The sequence below is a fragment of the Bombus terrestris genome, chromosome 9 (genome assembly GCF_910591885.1).
Source record: "Bombus terrestris chromosome 9, iyBomTerr1.2, whole genome shotgun sequence".
NCBI classification, from domain to species: domain Eukaryota; kingdom Metazoa; phylum Arthropoda; class Insecta; order Hymenoptera; family Apidae; genus Bombus; species Bombus terrestris.
Genome location: NC_063277.1, coordinates 8156365 through 8167216, shown reverse-complemented (window position 1 = coordinate 8167216; position 10852 = coordinate 8156365).

Below are 10852 nucleotides of genomic sequence, written 5' to 3'. Positions count from 1 at the left end.
TCTATCTATCAGTATCGGATAAGAATAATAAAACGTACTTTGCTCAAGCTATATTTATACCATTCGCTATTCCATCTCTGCGTACTCGAGTCCGCTAATTCGCTGTCTGCTAAAACACGAGATCGAAAGGGATAGCGATTCGTGTAATTGAGACAGAAACGTACTTTCAATGCGTTTCCCTGGTAGAGGAGAGATGTAAGTGACGTAGTACTAAGATCTACGCCGATCTTGTAAGAGAGGAACGCCATAAGTGGGAGCTCATGCGTCTTCCTCGGTTCCCGGATCGAAGGGTCCTTCACCGTGTATATATCGGAGCTCTCTTCGGGTATCACGCTGCTGGAGGCATGTTGATTTATACCAGCGGTAAGATTTATGCGGAAGAACCGCGCGATTGAGTCGCAACACGGCGCCGAGTTATCGCGAGTGGGTAGAAACGACACCGCGAAGAAAGGTTGAACGGCCGAGGGGGTGAATCGAAAAACAACGAGACGCTGACTATCGATCGACGCCCGCACAACATTATCGAGGAATTTACGAGCCCCTCGAAATATCCTACAAGACGCGCGTGCCATGGAAATTTGAGTGTCAACGTTATTTTTTTACTTTCCTCACCGAAATTTTACTTTGTCTGCCTTCTCGTTTCTGCTTGTGTCTGTGACTAAGTAAGTAAGTAAGTAAGGTAAGTCTTTTGTGACAGAATTTCTCATCATTTTCGTGTCTCGGATAGGACGTCTCGGGATGTTCCGTGATCTGTAAAAAATTGATAGTTTCGATAGAAAAAATTAAGCTGGAAAATTTATGTCTCTTTGTTTCCTTAGTATAGCGTTCGACTACTTTGCTCATTTGATAGAGTACTTGCTAGTTATAGAAAAATAACAAGCTGGGTCTTAAGTGATACGTAAACTTTCACTTATATTTATCTTGTTCAAGTAATTTGTTAGCCTAACAAGAGTTAAGCTAAGAGTAACAAGAGTCGTTTGCCAAATCATCGATTATCATGTTTTAAACAATCTTCGTAATTATCTGACTTATCTTGCATAATACAAACAGGCTTGTTACATTATTTGGATCCATCGTAAAGGAATATAATTAAAATGACGTATTAGACTTGATGCGACAAAGAATAGAAAAGGATCATAAAGTAGCGTTGTTGCGGGGCGGTCGCTAGGTTAATTTTAAAAAGCTACCTACGTTTGGTGTTATTAACAATCGTAGGGTTGTTAGCGGAGACGACACGGCCGCAATTACATTGCCGCGACGAAACGCGAGTAATGAACGGGCACCGGTCGCGAGGACCGCAGGTCTGTTTATTGGCGCTTTTACGTAACCGCAAGGCACAGGCTTAAAGACGCCGACAAAGTCTTTTAATAATTGCAATTAGACCGCCGCTCGATAATAAATATCAATTAATATGGCACCGCTGTGCCGACCAATTTACGTTAAGTTCGTCGCCGTCTGAAACTTCTTTCACGATGAAAAATCTATTTGCCGATGACGACTTTCATGTCGGTTGGTAGCGATCTTACAATTAGATTTTTTTACAAGAATCAGAGAGGAATCCGACCTGGCCCGATGGAATTGCAGAAACGAAGAAAACCAGTTACGGAGGATGAACGCACGCACAGTCGTTATTACGTCCCTCGTCACGTACTGCAAGATGAGGTACGATAACCTCAACAACAAATAGGATACAAGAAGCCACACTCTACACACACTTAACCGGTATACGTAACAACGACAAAGCAAACACGAGACTTCCTCGTAATAAAAGACGATCCATTGGGTCGTCACGGTGCAAAAAGTGAGGCAACGTGTATATGATTGCGATGCATTACCATCATTGAAAGTTAATTGCGCGAATAAATATCGAATAAATGCCAGTATAACGTCGAATGTTCATTACAACTTAGCGATAATTAGCAGTTAGTAACATCCTTATCTCTAAGAATTCAAATACAGAAATATTTGCAATTAAAGGAAAAGGTAGACAAATTTGATTATCATCTCGCATGAATATGGAAGAATACTGGGTTTCTAACAAAAATTTAAAACTTTTAATATTTAATCAAAATTTGCTTATGGTTTGGCCAATGGATTTTAAATCGAAGTTCATAATAAAAAATGAAACGATGAGAATGACAGAAAAACGAAAGAATTCACAATACGAGGATACATCAAAAAAGTAAAAAGGAGAGAGAATCCAAAAACAGTGAGATGCAAGGTCGGTTTCTTTGACCCGTTATCGGATCAGGAATGACGAACGGCCAAAGATATGCAGTGGTCAAGGTAATACCTCAAAACCACAACAAGAGTGTACCCTTTAATGGACCCGATAAGACAATCGAGACCTCGATTATTGGTAGCTATTACTTAGTGACCGATAAACCAAGTACCAGTTATTAGTACCGGATCACTGACAAACGATTTATGGCAGCTTCCTTCCTCAGGGATAGTTCTGACCTATCTTCCTTCATTCCTCTCGGTCATCGCATTACGTTAATCGGTCTTCGTGACTCGACGACAAATTAGCCAATATCCCTCTGGCTAATAGCATTTTCCAGATGTTTCTCGAAGTTTTTCTTTATCTTCATGAAGTTTATAATTCTGTATAGTAATGCGGTAATCTTCTTTTTCCTAAACGTAGGGTTTACTAATATCTTGGCACGATATTAATATAGATATTATTTGATATTTTTCTGGGAAAAATTTAGGAAAATAAATTAAAATCCAAATTTGTGGGGTGATCCAGGTATGTTGGTTCGCGTTATCGCGCAATTTATTTCAAATATCTGTAATATAAGTATTATTTTAATAGAAGAAATGATATTAGGGTAATTGGAAAATTCTATCGTTTCTATCTTTTTGAGAAAAAGGAGATCCATCGTTTTAATAGAAATTTATATTAAGTATTCTTCAATGTTCAATCTAATGTCTGAAAATATTACACTCACAATTCCTTTTAATTACTTATTTTTTAATATCACGTGCATTCTGTGCACTGTGGACTTTTAAATATCCCATAAATGTATAAATACCCCTAATCTACCGATATCAATTAAGGAAGAATATTGTCTAGCAGCACTAACTTCAGAGCCACTGAAAAATACTCCTAAACGTTCGATCAACGTGTTAAGCAAAAATAATTTCGTTCCTTCCGCTCTTTAAAAGTAGATCTAATTATTCCAGAAACTCTACGATTAGAACTATTTTGATTTGAAAAGAAGTTGGAGTCGACAGCTGTCTTCGATAATGGTCAACATGTTCGTGAAACAGAGAGAAAAAGAGAGAGAGAGAGAGAGAAAGAGGGTCGTTTTAAAATTACGAGCCGTGATTAAACGCAAGCAGGTAGATTCCCACACGAAAACAAACGGTCCTTAACGCAGCTCATAACTTTCCCCGTTGCGATTGGTCACCAAAAATGGTATTAAAAAATTGGCCGCGAGGTCGTCGCGTTTATCATCGTGGCCAGTAAGCCACGCAAGGGTCAGACGAATTAAGTCTGGTTTTCACTTTAGAACGGGCGTAGTCAAAGGTGAGAACGACAGCGCGATCAAAAGACAAAGGAAAGACGAAGGGGAACATGAAACGGAAAGGAAGGGAGGCCGCCTCGTGGCCTACGGGTTATATTTTATGCCGATGTTCGAACGTTGCTGTTCGCAACATGCTCTATAATGAGGAAACTCGGATACGATGAAGTAATATAGACTTTGGCGTTCTTTTTCACCTACGTCCGCTTGAAATATCGTGGCATTTAGTCCACCTTGTTGTTTCGTTAGTATCACCGTGCGCGCAGCTCGACAGATGTCTTCAATAACTAACGCTGTCCGCTGGATAGCGATAAACCTTCGATACCTGTTCTACATTAATTGGCGCTGTGTCAGATTCCAAGATAATTAAAATCTAACACGCGAATACAATAGGAATCCTTAACAATGTTTCGATGTAAGTAGCTGAATAACGATTATGGAACACTCGTATGAACAGTATCTATCAAAGACGTAGATTTGCAAATAATACGGAGACTTCTATTTGGTTAGCATTACTCGAGAAACGATGATATTGAAAACAATTGAAACAACAATTGAAGATTACCGAGGATCTAAATCGATCAGAACCTAATCATCAGGCTTCTACTTAATCACCATTACTTAGAAATAAAACAACCTGATAGGAATCTACTGCAGATCTAAATGTGGCAAAAATTAATCGCGCGATTTCTATTTAATTACCATTGTTTGAAAATCGATGGCGTTGGGAATAACTGAGAAACGCGAGGCGACCGATTGAAATCCTACTGAATACCCGAGTCACTGGAACTTTATTCCATTATTCCGATTATTTAAACATGCAGGATAATCGAAGATAATTACAAAACGCGAGATAAAAAGCAAAGAGGGCAATAAGTAAAAAAGAATCTTGAAGATAGTAGGGTGTCAAGGTGGTGCAGCATTGGATGGAGGGTGTTGGGTCAGCGGCTGTGGTATGAGGTAAAGCGGATGGATCGGCGAAAAGGAACGGACGGGATCTTTATCGCCTTCGGCTCGTTCAATTCGCATAATAAACAATCCTCTGCGGGAGGAACGGGACGAGTAACCGGAACATATCTCGGTCCCAGCGAAACCGGCGACAAATAAACTATTATCGCCAGCGACAAGTTCTCTCACGCCTGTTTCATGGTGGTAGAATGGTCTCGGTGATGTCAGTGTTCGCCGACGGAGTACGTATATAGGATCGGTTGAACGAGTATGGAGCACCGTGGTAGGACCACGATGGGGACCTTCAAGGGCCTGCCCCACACACCGACAAGCGTGAATCAAACGCGAACCCGCCCAGGAATGCTTTACGGACATCGAAACATTGCAATGCTTTATGGTGGTCCGCGGTTGAACCTGATTTATATAAGTGCATTACCGCACCAGGGAAAGTACAGGGGGCAACAGGAGGGGAGAACGATCTATTCGTATTCTATTGGTTTCGTGGACCTTCCAGGTTGCCGCCGGAGATTCCACATATCTCCACGACCAATGGTCATACATCAAGGTAACCTATGTCGATATTTATGATAGTACAGTGACCGCTCTTCCGATAACTTTATCAGTCACGCTGAATTGATCGTTTCACGTCGGTGTTAGACTGAGAATTTTTGTAAGATATCGGTTTATAAATAGACATTGATACAGTTAGACGCGTGCGTGGGAGTAAAGCGTGCATCGTATTTTTAAAAGATCTAGAGATCTCGCATGATCGAGTATAGGTTATTTCATGTTGCAGTGAAAGAAATGCTTCCAGTAACTATCATTTCCAATGGTATAACTATAACGGTATACATTTTGATCAGATCGTAAGGAATTGACTCGCGTTCGATAAAGTATTCCTGTAGACAAATTCAAATGTATGTAAATAGACGAAAACATGTAAATTCGAGAAACCAGATTCCACTGAAACGAATGAAAAACTTATATATTAATGTAGAAACCATGTATATATTTTGTATCGTACGAGCTGAAATACAATAAGAAAAATTAATACAACAAACCGGAATCGAAATCGTTCTATTTCAATCTCGGAGCCTGGAATTTCTCGCCTTTAGCGTTTTCGATTTGTCGATGGTTATTACACGGTTGATCATCGTTTTATCGAGCAAAAACGCCGTGAATGGCCGTTCGAGAGGTCATTGCCAATTCCAACGACCTTCTGATTCTTAGGTTACCTGTAAGCGTTGCTCGGGCTATACACAGACGTACACGTGGATGACTCGCACACTTGGATCCACGATATCAGCCGTATTATCGCGTACGACATTACCCAGCCTTTGACTAATGTCCTCGAACGAATGCCTACGCTTCGCCGATTTATAATGGCGGTCAACGAGATGTGGACAAACACCGGGTACCAATATATTTCAGATTATGGCTAAGTCCAGAGGTTGGTCAGAACTCTGCCTTGTGCCTGGTATACTTCTTCCCGACTGGGTGCAGAACGTACTACCAGACCAACATCAGAAGTGCATCTGCAGTCCTCTCTGTCGAGATCTTTTATGATAATGCCGATCGATGGTGCTAGAGAATCCGAAGTTTCTTCCTGTTCCTTCTTCGCTTTTCCATTATTTCTATGCCACTATTCGATTGCCGTATTACTGGACCATTCGACCATCGTATACCATTATATACATGTATACACGATTATATTAGGAGATGAAATTTATCAAAGAATCCATCTTTCCCTACAGTGATTACGAAAATTATCCCATTGTAATTATCGTGGCATTTATACACTATTTGCATGTAACAATAGACATACCTTCGTTTGATAATGTTTTCGCGCGATTATAAAAATTTGATGGTATGAAAATGTTAATGTAGAACCTGACGAAGAAAGTGTTTCATTGAAAAATGAGGATACGCGTCTCTACTAATAATTTTCCTTAAAATTGTGCTTCTACAGAAGACGCTTCGACGATTCGAACGAAAACTAGCTGAACTCGAACCTTTCCCCCAAATTTCAAGATATCAATCTAAAACGCTGCGAATGAAACCTAAAATGCACGACCGCCTAAGCAAGCGGAATGCGGCATGCTTGGCAAATTTCAACGAAGAAGTGGGGCAAAGAAACTCCGTACCGAGAGACGTGCGGTATTCGAGTATCGAGGCTGCTTCTCGAAGCGTCCTTCTGTCGTCCCGTGAATTCGTAAAACGAGGATTCGCGGTGTCCTCGAGACTTTCGGCGTTGGCGAGGCGGAGGAACAGCAAAAGACGAGAGGCAGTGACGCGGTGGTGGAAGAAGGAGGATGTCGGGAAGAAGCAGAGAAGAGTCGAAGGCGAAGGAAGAGAAGGCATGTGTCCCAAACGACGTATGCACGCCGAGACACGTAAACGATATATCAGGGGGTTAGCCGCTGGGGACGGACGGCCCGGGCCATCTTTCTTCTACTTATACGTGTGATATTCACATGCGCAAACGTGATACACTCTATAGAGAGATCCACCGGCAAATATCCAGGACTGCCGCTCACGGCGGCACCGAGTGCTCTCGTGAGCTGTAAATGTATTAAGGTTTGACGACCGTGGAGGGACCCTTTGACTCGGGGGGTGTGCAGGGGTTGTCGGATCTTGTGCCTTACCCGGTACAGTACGTGCTGCACGCTTGGAACTTTCCTCGCTCCTCCGTACCGGCCAGAAGAACAAGATCGCTTCACTTACGAAATATGTTCGGGAAGATGTACGTTCTGCTGAATTTATGTAACGGTGTTTCCGTTAGGTACTTCTTGTCCGAGTACTTAATCCTTAACATTGTTCCCTTGTACCTAGCTCTTCTTTATTCCTAAAGTGCTTCGTTGTTTCAAGTCGTAGGGTGATGGTTCGGTTAAACGAACGAATTTTCGTTGGGGTGGTTTGTGTTTTATAGACGAACAGTATTGAATTAATAGTGGATTAATCTGTTAGTGCTATTATTCCTTAAGCGAGAAATTTTGTAATCACGGAAATTAAAGTTAAGACAGATAAATCAATTTCCGGATTTTGATTCGTACAAAGGTAAATGCGATATGATTTATTCGTAAAAGAACGTAAATCTTGCGATCATATCTATTGGTGGAAGAAGTAGAGATTTTATAAGTCGAGGAAGTTTCGAAAATAAAAATCATTCATCCAGGAGGGTGGTATCACCTGAACTTTTGACGAGAAAGACCGCTACTCCCTTTTGTATCTTTAGTTTTAAAAGTTGTTCATGATCATATTTCTTTTTCAACCGCCATTCTTACAGTTAGAAAATACAGATACGATCATCATTTGCGATATATATGTACGTTCTCTGTGATAAATGATTGTGATTTTCTAAGGGGAATCACGAGTTCTTTCTCAATTTTTGGTCATACCGACCGAAGGCTACTGCGTTCTCCGATTTTAATCTCAATCCATCTTTTCCGCATTGCATGGCTTACCAACGCGTTTGAATAATATCGCTTAAATAAAATATTAGATATCAGGACAAATATTGCATACTTCAAATCTCTATTCCATTGCGACGAAACGAATAACACAGGTTTAACGAAAAATAATCACTATTGAAAGCCTTTCGCACAATATTTCTGTGTGGATCAATATTTTATCCTTCGTATCTCGTTTATTATATTTCTAATAATTTAAAATATACGATCTATCATCGCACACGTTGTAAAAAGTTGTACGTTGTAAAAAGAGGGAAATGGTACGATCAATTATCAGATGTCGCAATTTATATTTTCGTATATAGAGTATGAAATATTTTAATATATATAAAATAGATATTCCCGAACTTTCATGCGGAAATATACAATATCAAGCCGTGGTTGACAAAACAAATAGCAAGAGTATCGTGTCAGTGATAATTGATTAAGCGTCAGGGATTTAATCGGTCGCGTAAATTTCTTAATTCCGAGCTCGTCGAACAGGTCGGTGAAGCGGAAATATGTGAGAGCCAGGCATCAGGACATCGTTGAAAGTGCTGGTACACCGGCTCGTTTGTATGCGCGTGCATTATTACGTCCTTATATTATATCGCGAAGGTACAAATGTCCGTACGTATGTAAAATTCCTAGCTCCGGCCGCGTAGAGCTATAATAATATCTGTGCTGATAAATGAGACACATAAACGTACACGTAGGGGATTCCCCTCTCCCCTTACATCCCCTTTTCTGTTGGTGCGCCGCCGCTGCTGCTGCCGCACGGCCACCACCGCCCGCGACGCCTCCACCCCGTGTGTCTTGGCTTATTCCACTTTTGCGGCGATGCATTACGAATTTTACATTTTACAAACGGCCCCGTTATCTCACGCGACACGCGATCCTTCCAGTTTCACGATAAAGAATGGCTAGTATCGATGTTGCGAACCAGCTGGATACGTCCGATAGAAAATTCAATTATTATACTTTTCATAGGCTAACACGTTGCTTGAGAAAATTCATAGAATTTTCCAATGTTGCGTTATACAATCTGTGTTCTAGATATACTATACAAGGATTGTTTATTAGAGAAACAGCAAGAAATAATAAAATGGTAATAATAATAGTTGACCCTCGGTATGTAAAGATTATTTCTTTCTAAATTATTTAATTCTACTTTTCATATAATTTTATTTTCCAAATAATTATAATTTATGAGTGTAAAAAGCCTTCTCGGTCGGTTTTTCAACAATAATTATAGCCTTCGTTGAACGAGTAATATTTTGTAATAAATGTTATTAAATTCTTGCTTAACTTTATAATAAATGTCACTAAATTCTTCACCATCTTTGTAGAAAATATTATGTAATATTTTGTAATAAATATTACTAAATTTTTCTCCAACTTAAGCACCATTTTTACGTTCTACTATCAGTTGATGGAACAAAGTGTTGTATCAGAAGTTCCGTGAATTGTATCAAAAGTCCGAATTCTATTATTTTCTTAAATTCCGTGGCAATATATTCTTGAAATAAGAAGAAGAAAGGAAACAGGGAGACGACTGACGGTCGAAAGGGAAAGCGTTATACGCGCGAGGGGAGCTACGAACGTTGTCGCGTGATAAATAACGAAAGATTTGCGAAATATATCACAGCGGCAACACTCGTTTTGCACGATATAAGAGGTTCTACAGGAGTGTTTATCATATTTTCTAAGGCGAGCTACTTCTTTACTGTGGCAATCAAAAAATCGCCAAAACGAATTAAACGGTGACAAATGTATCGATCAATTTTGTTTACGTGCTCTGTAACAATAAATTATACGATATAATTCTGCTACTACAAGTATCGAAGTACTCTTTATGCTTTTCTTAAACTATTACAAATTAGATACTCATTCTCGTCACTGAATGATAATGGTGTCAAATAGAATTTCACAATTCTTATTTAATTTTTGCAGCAACTACTATGTTGCTTAATCTTTCCCATTCTATATATCTGTGTAGAATAAAAATTATATTTTTATTACATAATAATAACAATATAATAATATATAATAACATATAACAATAATAATATACATATAACATGTAACAACATATGACAATAGTAATATATAACAATATAATAACATAATAATATACTTCTAGAGATATATAATAATAATGAAACACGCGCGTAATAAATTAATACTTTAATGCTTGGTTACTTAATATCTTCACAAGATCACAAAAATGTTCAATTATGTAAATTAATCCATCAAAAATACATATCTAATCTAATCTTCTCCAATTTTCCACTATTACATCGTCATATCTATATCTGCATCGTAGTCGACATCTCCTTCATATAAGACAAATTGCAAGCGGATATCGATTTATCTAAATATGAAAGAAATAGTAGAGAAACAGTACTTGCTGATCGGATTAGACGAAAGCTTGGATCTGCGTGGAGGAATTCTTACTCGCATTAACATTCTCGTGCTTTTGAGCAAGGGTAATCCGGTCGCGATTCGTGATCAGGATTCGTACGCGGCAATCTGGGAACGCTGTGCAAGGACAGATTTTCGGATTCGCCATTCCCGTTAATGCGATTCGCCGTTTCTAGCGTGGATTAAGGGGAGCTGTCGTAAATAACGAAACGCCAGTCGATGTATCACCGAGGAATTCGGATCCTATTATTATTCTGGCCCCGTCTCGATCTGGTACGGTCTTTCACACACGCGTCTCTCCGCGATGTAGCTTTTCATCGCGATCCTCGTCGTGATCAACGACTCGAATCTCTTGCTGTACGAAAATCGGTCAACCCGAGCGTACAGCTGTTCTAACATTTCAAGAAGATTTGTTTGGAAGGAATTTGGCAGAACTTTGTTATTCTAGATTAATCGTCCGACTTGTTTGCTGCCTCTTCGTTCAACGAAAAAGGTCGCAATATA